At 41.5% G+C, this 9,154-nt stretch overlaps 1 long non-coding RNA gene across 1 annotated transcript in view; it reads right to left on the reverse strand.

Annotated features, from left to right (window-relative positions):
• Nucleotides 1-8,839, reverse strand: part of LOC105745636 (uncharacterized) — a 44,626-nt gene extending 35,787 nt beyond the window's left edge. The window contains exons 1-2 of the long non-coding RNA XR_001118298.4: nt 8,709-8,839; nt 2,316-2,477 (exon numbers count right to left, since the gene is read on the reverse strand). This is a non-coding gene — a long non-coding RNA (uncharacterized lncRNA). The remainder of the gene's footprint in view (nt 1-2,315; nt 2,478-8,708) is intronic.
• Between the last annotated feature and the right edge of the window lie 315 nt (nt 8,840-9,154).

Genomic DNA, 9,154 nt, shown 5'->3' on the forward strand with positions numbered 1-9,154 from the left:
AATAGGCAAAGTCTCAAAAGTTTAAGTGTTGCTTTCAGTTTGAATCTTCGAGAAGGGTTTGAGTGGTTCGTAGTCTATCGAAAATGGTCTGCTCATAAATAATGAAGGACTGAAAGGCAGCCTCATGCTAAAGCCCCTTGGCCTCCAAAAGGAAATTTATGATCCCTTCAAAATTTCAAAGCACTTTAGATTGCAGAAAAGGAATACCTTTAGGTATTATTTCTGACCAAAGTTCTCCTCAGGCAACTTGCTAGAATTATAATCCATATAAGCAGGGTTCCTTGCCTCAGCACTGCTGACATTTTGTACCAGGTAATTCTTTGGAGCTGGGGGCTGCCCTGTGCATCGTAGGAGGTTGTGGAGCATCCCTGGTCTCTACCCTCTAGATGCCAGGAGCAATCTCAACTGCCACAGTGACAATCAAAACCGTCTCCAGGCACTGCCAATGCCCCCTGGGGGAGGTGGGAACAAAACGGAGCCTAGCTGAACCACTGATATAAGGAGTAACTGTGCAGCATAGGATTCTTGCTAAAGAAACCTAACTGTAAGATCATTTCTCCCTTAAGATGGCATTTGTTGATTATAAAATCATGTCCTCTAGAAAAAAAACATGTTCAAATCTTACTCCTCATCCCTGGAAGCATGACCCCATTCGTGCACAGGACCTCTGGAGATGCAATTGTTAAGGCAAGACTCATACGTGAATAGGACCTTGGAAGATTCTATTTAACTGAGGCCAAAATGAATCGGGGTGGACCTTAATCCATATGACTAGAGTCCTTATAAACAATGGAAATTCAGGCATCGTAGTCAGTAGAAGCCAGAGTCAGAGGAAACCAGAGGAGCAGATAGAAAGAGAGAGAGATGGCCATGTGACTGGGGAATGCCAAAGAGGTCATGAGAAAACAAGTTCGACAAATATCTTGATGTTGGACTCTTGGTCTCCAAAACTGTGAGGCAATAAGTTGCTGTTCTTTAAGGTAACCCATTGTGTGATATTTGTCATAGCAGCCCTGGCAAACTAAGACTGTGTTGCAGATTGAAAAACATGGCTGCAACATTTGGCATCTCCTTTCAAACAATGATAGAGTCCATTTCCCCCTCCCTTTGAATCTGGCTTTGCCTGGGGAAGAGCTTTGGCCAAAGACTACAGCAAAAGTGACTCTGAGGATAGGATTTCAGAGGATTTGCAGCTTCCAATCTTACCATCTTGGAATGCTACCCTGAGACCACCTGGTCAGAAAGCCAGGTTCAGAGGATAAAAGGACACCTGGAAGAGAAAAAAATGTGACCCAACCAACAGCCAGCACCAACCACAGGACATAGGAGCGGGGCCACCTTGGACCCTCCAGCCCAGCTGATCCTCCAGCTGATGCAGCCTCGTGAGCAGGCCCAAGTGAAATGAGCAGAAGAAATACCCAGCCAACGTACAGAATCAGGAAAATGTGGAAGTGTGGTTTTGAGCCTCTAAGTTATGGGGTGGTTTGTTAGCAGCAAAGGCTAATAAACAGATGGCTCCCTGGCTTGGATCCAAAATATACTGCGTTCAAGAGACTCTCATGTGAAATGTAACAGAGCAGATCCCGAGAGGTGACTGATTTACTATTAGAGTCTTGGAGACTTTCAGGTAGATCCTTGGTGTCCTCAGAGACTTCACCCAGCTTCTTAGAAATGCATTACCAAATGAGTTAGTAACTTTTCAGAGCAGCACTCGATTTGATAGGAGAAATGCATTCATTGGTAGAGAACTAACAATTCACAAACTACTAGGCTAGGAGTGGGGGAAGGGGAGCTCTAGTTTTCTGTTTTAAAGCAGGTAAACCAGAATCTTGGTTATTATTGTGAAAAAGAAATGAAACAAGGTGACCTAGAACAAACCAATCATGACTGTGGAAGCTTTGCCCTGATCACTTGTAAAGTTGCTGTGCTGCAAGTTTTTGCCTGGAATCCTCTGCACTTAAGGTTCCACATTCGAGATGACCAAAAGAGAAATTGACATGATTTCTGGACGTTGGCAATGAAGCCACAGCCAGTATGCTTTGATGGCTTTTATGGTTAGAGGCAGTGAAACATGGGTGCAAAGATGCCAATGGATTCCAACTTGTCCCTTCTAACCCCCTTTCTTGCTCTACTCCCCACCCCACCCCAGCTGCAGGAATAGCTGCTCTTCTTTCCAATTGCTGGTCCTACTGAACATGCTCAACCCCACCACCTGATGCAGAGGCTACAACTTCCATAAACACAATTTTCTACCAGCTCTCCTTTGAAGTGTGACTTTAGCAGCTGGATGTTCTTAGGTTTCCCCAATTCTCTACCTGAACTCGCCGGTGTTCTCTCGCAGCAGTGCTTCATCAGGGCTGCACAGGAGCTACTCTCTGTTCCTTCAGCTCTCCCTTTTGACTTCTCTCCAACTTCTCCTCCAATTGTGTAAGGTTGTCCGGTGATACTCACAGTGGTTTTGCTTCCTCAAGGGAACCCTGGCAGATACAGGAATGCAACAGTTCAGAAAGGAGAGGACTAGAGTTTGCTCTTGCACCCACTTTATTTTGAGAATGCCTTAACTGTTAGAGTTCCTCGTGTGAGTGATGCTGGAGAACACCCTTGCATCCCTCCCATTCTTCCCCTGGTCATGGAGATGCAGAGGGTGTAAGGAAGCATTAACTCACCGCTGCCCCTCAGTAGCTCCAATTTTGAAGCCAAGAAAACAGAAAATATTTTTGACAAATAGCAGGGGAATAAGATGCTAACTAAAGAGGCAGAGATCTCATGAGCAAAAAAACTCGATTATGGAGCAGCAATAAGGAATTTTTTTTAACAGAAGGAGAGAAAATATAACACTAGGCATTTTGGTGAGATAAGAAAATGTTTATGGCATTTCAAGGGAGCGGTATCTCAAGAATAATTGCAATAGGTTTCAGTACCGCCATAAATACCAAAATACCAAAAGAAAATTCTACAGGCAAATAGAACCTTGAGAGGTATAAATCAGAGAAGAAAAAAGAATTTTTTTGCAAGACAAATTGAAACGGGTCAGGCAGAAATAAAGGCTACAAGCACCACATTAATAAAAGTGAGATTTGGACTTCTGAAGGTCTTGTATGTGCAAAATAGTTATGATGTTCGTTGTGTATATCATAATGATTAGAAGGAATTTTTAAATTATACAAATGAGCATTTAAGACTACAGTTGTGAACTGTAAGTAACGTTTTGCAAGCTCAATGGATCAAGTCAAACAAACATAAGACACTGTTTTTAGGTAGTTTTGTCCCTAAATGGTTAACCTTGGTCAGATTAGCTGTAAGATTTATACCAGTGGCTCTCAAATTCCAGAGTACATCAGAAATCACCAGGGCCTGGCTCAAATATCCCGATTCAGTAGATCCTTAGAGGGACCAGGCAATTTTAATTTTTCCAGAATATTCCAAGTGATTCTAACCCAGATCACGCTTTGGCAAAGCCACCTGCATCTCACCGAAATATTTTACAGTTTTGCAACTCTGTGTGTACCAAGCAAAAATATCTAACTGATATTTTCAACATATAAAAATACCAAGAGTGTCCCAAGTGCACTCTGCTGAAGAAATGTGACCCAACCATACCATTTGCTTTTGCTCCCAAAGAAAATGCCTGTGAGCTCCTTATTTATGTGTGTGCAGAGAGGGTGAGGCCAACCTCCTGTGCAGATACCCCCGACGCTGCTGGCAGCTATTCTTCAGACAGTGAAGGCCTCGGGGTCTAAAGTTTGCTATCAGGCCCAGGAAGATGGCTCTAGAGCAAAGCAGAATTTCCTCCCAACATGTGCTGCTAATTCCAAAGAAATGCATAAAATCCATCATGTGAGTCTACGGATGCAAGGAAATAGCTATATTTTCTTTCTCAAGCAGTGTATTTAGGAAAAGTAAGGACGACCTAGATTCACCCTGTAGAGTTGGCTTTTGGCAAAACACACAGCTTTCAAAAAAGGCGGAGGAGTATCCATTTTGCGCTTTGAGGGATTCCACGATAATTCAGAGGTGAAATGGGATCTCAGCCTCCCCCACTTGGCCCCTCAGTTTTGCTTCTCTTTCCCAGTGGAAATGGGATGTCTGAAATGCCATCGCCCGGGGCAGCAACAAAGGGTTTCCAACGCTCTCTCTTGCGTCCTTGCTTTGTGGACCTTGTTCACTCTGTAGGAAATGCCTTCCCCAGTCCTTCCTCACCTCACCTTTTCCTGCTTCTCCCTCCAGGCTAAGCTCACACCCCATCTCCTCGGAAGAGCCTGCTCTGAAAGGCCCCGCCTCCCCTGCCTTCACCTGCTGAATAAGACTCTTCTACCTGCAGGACTCACAGGAGGGCCCCTGAGATACCTAGTGTCTGTGTCACTGTGTAAGCCTGCCCAGGAAACCCGGCCACCTGATTCTGGGTGTCGCTAGGGCTGAGCAAATAGTGAGGGTTGAAAATTCTGCACAATGGGTAGATTTTAAAAAGCAAGACAATTATTTACCTTAAAGCAAACCCTAATAAAACCTAACATTAACGCAGGAGCATTAGCCACATGTATACAAAAAGCCAGGGGGTCGCTGGTCATAAAATGTGAAAGTACATCACACACCACAGTGCTAAACATGCACAGACATGTGGTATGGCCGGCTAGGTTCAAGCACTGCGAAGTTACAATGTGATTAGAATTCTTTTCCCCATTACACTGCAAAATCCGCTCACGCACAAAGAAGGCAAGGAAGTTTTCTGACCTTTTTTTTTCGTTCGCTCCCCGCAGCACCCAGCACAGGGCTAAGCAAACATCAATGTCTCTATTTCCTGTGCCCTTATTAATAGGAACGATCTGGTACTATTTGAGGTAAGTGTACAAATTCTCCTAACCAAAAATAAGAACGCAAGTAAGTACTCGATTTTCAAAGAAAAGACAGGGCGCATTTCCTTTCAATGATTTAGTTCTTTAAAATGCATCTCCCACAGCTTAATTAGCATTGCTTATTTGGGTACGATTTTACATTTGTTTTTACTGTTCTAAACTCAAAAAAAAAAAAAAACACCAAAAAACTACAGATTGCTTATTTGTTTTGTATTCTTTTCTCCCATTGCAGGTTGAGCAGTGTAATGCCAAGCAAACTGTGATTAAGAAAATGAGTTTTGCTTTTAATCAATTAAATTAAAAAGTTGGCACATGAAGCTCATAGTTCCTTAAAATATTGACTAAATAAGAAGAGGTAGTTTAATATTGAGCACAGTGAGACAATAATCAGAAAGTAATAAAAACAGACATCTTTAAATAGATAGAATGACAAACCTATACAATGCATAGGGTTTATTCCAATAACCTCCAAAATTAATATCTCATGAAAGAAGGAGTGCAAATCATTGCACTTGATTCAGTGCAATCAGATTGAACCTGCCGTCTGACTATAAAGCTTTCACTGCAGACACATTTATATCCTCAACAGACAAATATTGTTCAGGTATTGTTCAGATGAACACGCGTGGAAGGGAAAAACATGTACATATTTCAAATGAAAAACCATTTATTGAACTAAAAAAAATAAAGACTTCAAATACTTTGAATCCTACATTTACTCAAAACTCGCTACATATTTTTGTATCATTCCTAGAAATCATGAAGCTTTATGATATAAAATATAGTCCAGGTTGAAAGGTGAATGCAGATGCATTTAATCTTTTCAAAGTTCAATACCTGGTTTGGGAGAGTATATGAGACTTTTTTTTTAAAGAGGATACCTTCGTCTTGAATCCTGAGAGAGACATCACCTCTCTGTGGATAAAAATTATTTCAAAAGAAGTATCTTGGCATTGATGTTGGAAATATCCTTGATGACATTCTGGGATAGTGTGAATTTGGGATTTTGGCTAATCGAAATGATATGCCAATTTAAATAGAAGAGAAATCCTAACTTCCCCTATGAAAACAAATTTATCATTATATGATATGTAAGATATATTCCTCTTCTCACTTCCTTCATGTTTTTTCTGTCTTTATTCATTTTTTAAACATTACATTAAAAAAATATGAGGTCCCCATATACCCCCCACCCCCTTCACCCCACTCCTCCCCCCATAGCAACATTCTCCTCCATCGTCATGAGACATTCATTGCATTTGGTGAATACGTCTCTGAGCATCGTTGCACCTCATGGTCAATGGTCCACATCATAGCCCACACTCTCCCATCCTTCATGCTTTTGCTCAAATGTTTCTTGATCAATGAGGCTGACTCTGAAGATGTATGTAAAATTGAAATCTCCAGCCACACTCATTGCCCTTACTTTGTTTTTTGGTTGTCTTTCTGTTTGTTTGCTTTCTTTTATTTTTCCATAGTACTTCTTTCTAATTATTTAAGTTATAAACTATGTTTATTGTTTGTTATCTGTCTCCTCACAGTAGAATGCAAGCTCCACAAGGGTGACAGATGTTATCTGTTTTGCTCAGGGGGTTATCTGTGTACCTAGAACAGTGGCTGGAGCATGACAGGCTTGCAATAAATACTAGTTGACAGGCAACAATTTTGTAAACTGATAAAGCCAAAAATATGTTTCGGCAAAACCCACCTTACTGAAGCATAGAAGCTGAACTTAAGCATTACCTGGCATCGATTCATGGTATACATCTCAAGCAATTTTTAAACTGTGCTATAATGTTCAGAATACAGTTTTCAAGTATCTTTTTTGTTCATTTAAATATGCCTGAAACTTCTGTATATTAGACCTAAATTTTTTTTTTCCAGTTTAGAGACTTAAAGGTATGCACCCCATGGAAAACTCACCGTTACAAGAATATCTTCACAAAACACAGCATCATACGACTGAGGAAAGGGAAGACGTAGTTTTACTTTACCGTCAACATTTTGGATCCAGAAACTTTTGCCATTTGGAAACTTGTGAAAGAAAACAACTGAAAAGCCTGTTCATAATTCCTTCTATATACCCATTTCTTTGAGGAACTCATCCAGCTTCACTGCAAGCCTCCCATCTTCCTACTACTTACTCATCCATTTATGTCAGCACCTGCTCCCCATCTGCCTTGCCAGGATAGTTCAATGTTCTGTCAACTCAGAGGACAGTGAGTTGAGTGAGGACTTCCATTAGATTTTTCCAGTGTCTACCCTTCTAGTCAAAGAATTGTGACCTTGTCTGTAAATTCTACTCCAGTAAAAAGGTTTCGCTTGACCTAAGAGTGCCTCTACTCTTCCGAGAGCACGTCCTTCTTCCACCACTCAGTCCACAGTTGACGAGGATCTTGGGAACCTAGCTCAGAGTTTAAGGCTGGAGAGGCCCGGCTCCTTCCGTCTCACACCATTTGTAATGGGTTCTGCCTTGCCCCTCCCCTCAGATTCCAGTATTTAGACAATCCCCCTATAATTTTCATCTTCCATCCTCCCCACAACCCATCTCTTATGTATGAACTATGTGGTGTGGACTCCATAAACTCTAAGTTTACGACAGTGCCCTCCCAGATGACTACTCAGCCGTGTGGATAAGAAAAAAGCAACACAACGAAACGCACAAAGGCAGCTGCTGTGCTTGTCAGTGAACGATGTAGCCTCTTCCGTGGGGTCTCACCATTTCCACACAGGGAAAGTTTTGGGTCAGGTGCATCCTCCTCCTCTCTGGTGTCATTCGGTTGATGATCTTTCTTCAGCACTCTAGCAGTCACCTTGCAAAGGGATTCCCCTGTCCAGTCTTGTCTTCTTCCTTTTTATCCTTCCTAGATTGACGAAATTACCTTCCTAAGAACTTCTATATTTTTTCCTATCCTGATGCGTTGTCTTTTTTAGTGCGTCACTTTGCTGCGTGGGAGCCTCTCTGCACCCTGCAGGGGTCTGCACCTCTCCGGGTGTGCAGGTCTGGGACCCCTTTTATCTTCTTTTTTTTTTTTTTACCAGAAGGTCCCAAGGATCAAACCTGGGTCCTCCATATGGTAAACGGGAGCTCAGTTGCTTGAGCCATGGCCACTTCCCCCTAAAATATTTAATCCCTATGGTATATAGGATAAAACCCCAACTCCCTGGGAAAGCTGTGGCCCCCACTTACTGGTCAGGCCCCTCTTTGGGGAAATGCCTGATCTTTGAGATGACCACGACGTCCCCTGGATTGTGAGCTCTTGGTCTGCTTTCATCCAGTGACTAGCACCGAGCCTGACAAGCACCAGGCACCAATAAAGAGACTTCAGATTCAAGATGGGTAGCTAAAACGTCTAGCCGACTTGCCCCACTCCAAATCACAGAAAGAAAGAAAAAAGAAGGTAAACATGTGCCCATCACAGTGCCAAACCCACAGCCAACAACACAGGAGTTCAGTCAGGAATTTGAGTGGCAAAAAAATACAATAGGGCTGAGGAATCTAAGCTCCAACACACGTTAAAGAGAAAACTCCTGTAAATATTTAAATGCCCATTTTATTTTAATCTCAGCTGGAGAAAAAAATTAGTGAACTCAACTATCAAGCAAAGCAATTCTCTCAGAATGCACTGAAAAAGGTAAAGATGTGAAAAGTCTAGGAAACAATGAAGAAAAATAAAGGATGGACTCAGAAGTTTCTATTTCAACCTATTATGCATGTGGGGTCTGTGTGTTTTTTTTCCCAAAAAATACTGAGCACATTGAGAATAACATTGTGAGAAAACTAGAAATATAATCAGAAACCCCCTTCCACCATTATTTGTAGGAAGACATGGAAAGTCATGTGATTCCACTCACAATAAGAGTCAAATTCTGGGAAGGATATTTTTTTTTAATGATGGTAAGGAGAGGTCCATAGACTGCATCAACTGCCCAAGGGTTCCATGGGCAAAGAAGAAAAAAAGAATCCCGAGGAATAGATGTTTCCTAAAAAGACAAAAATTGCAAAAATTAACTCAGAAAGTAGGAGAAAAATGGGATAAACCAATATTTACAGGAAAAACTGAAGGGCAGTCAAAGATTTACACATCACATCACCGTTACAATTACCTAAGACCTATGCCAAAATGCTGCTACTGAACCCTCAAGGAACAGGTAATTTCTATGTTATTTATTAATAAATATGTTATATTTATTAATAAATATGAGCACTTAATAAAAATGGGGGAGGGGTGAAGAAGAAAGCTTCCCAATTAACTCTACACATCAAGTAAAATAACCCTGTTAGCAAGACTAAGTAAATC

Source organism: Dasypus novemcinctus, chromosome 31 (assembly GCF_030445035.2).
Source record: "Dasypus novemcinctus isolate mDasNov1 chromosome 31, mDasNov1.1.hap2, whole genome shotgun sequence".
NCBI lineage: Eukaryota > Metazoa > Chordata > Mammalia > Cingulata > Dasypodidae > Dasypus > Dasypus novemcinctus.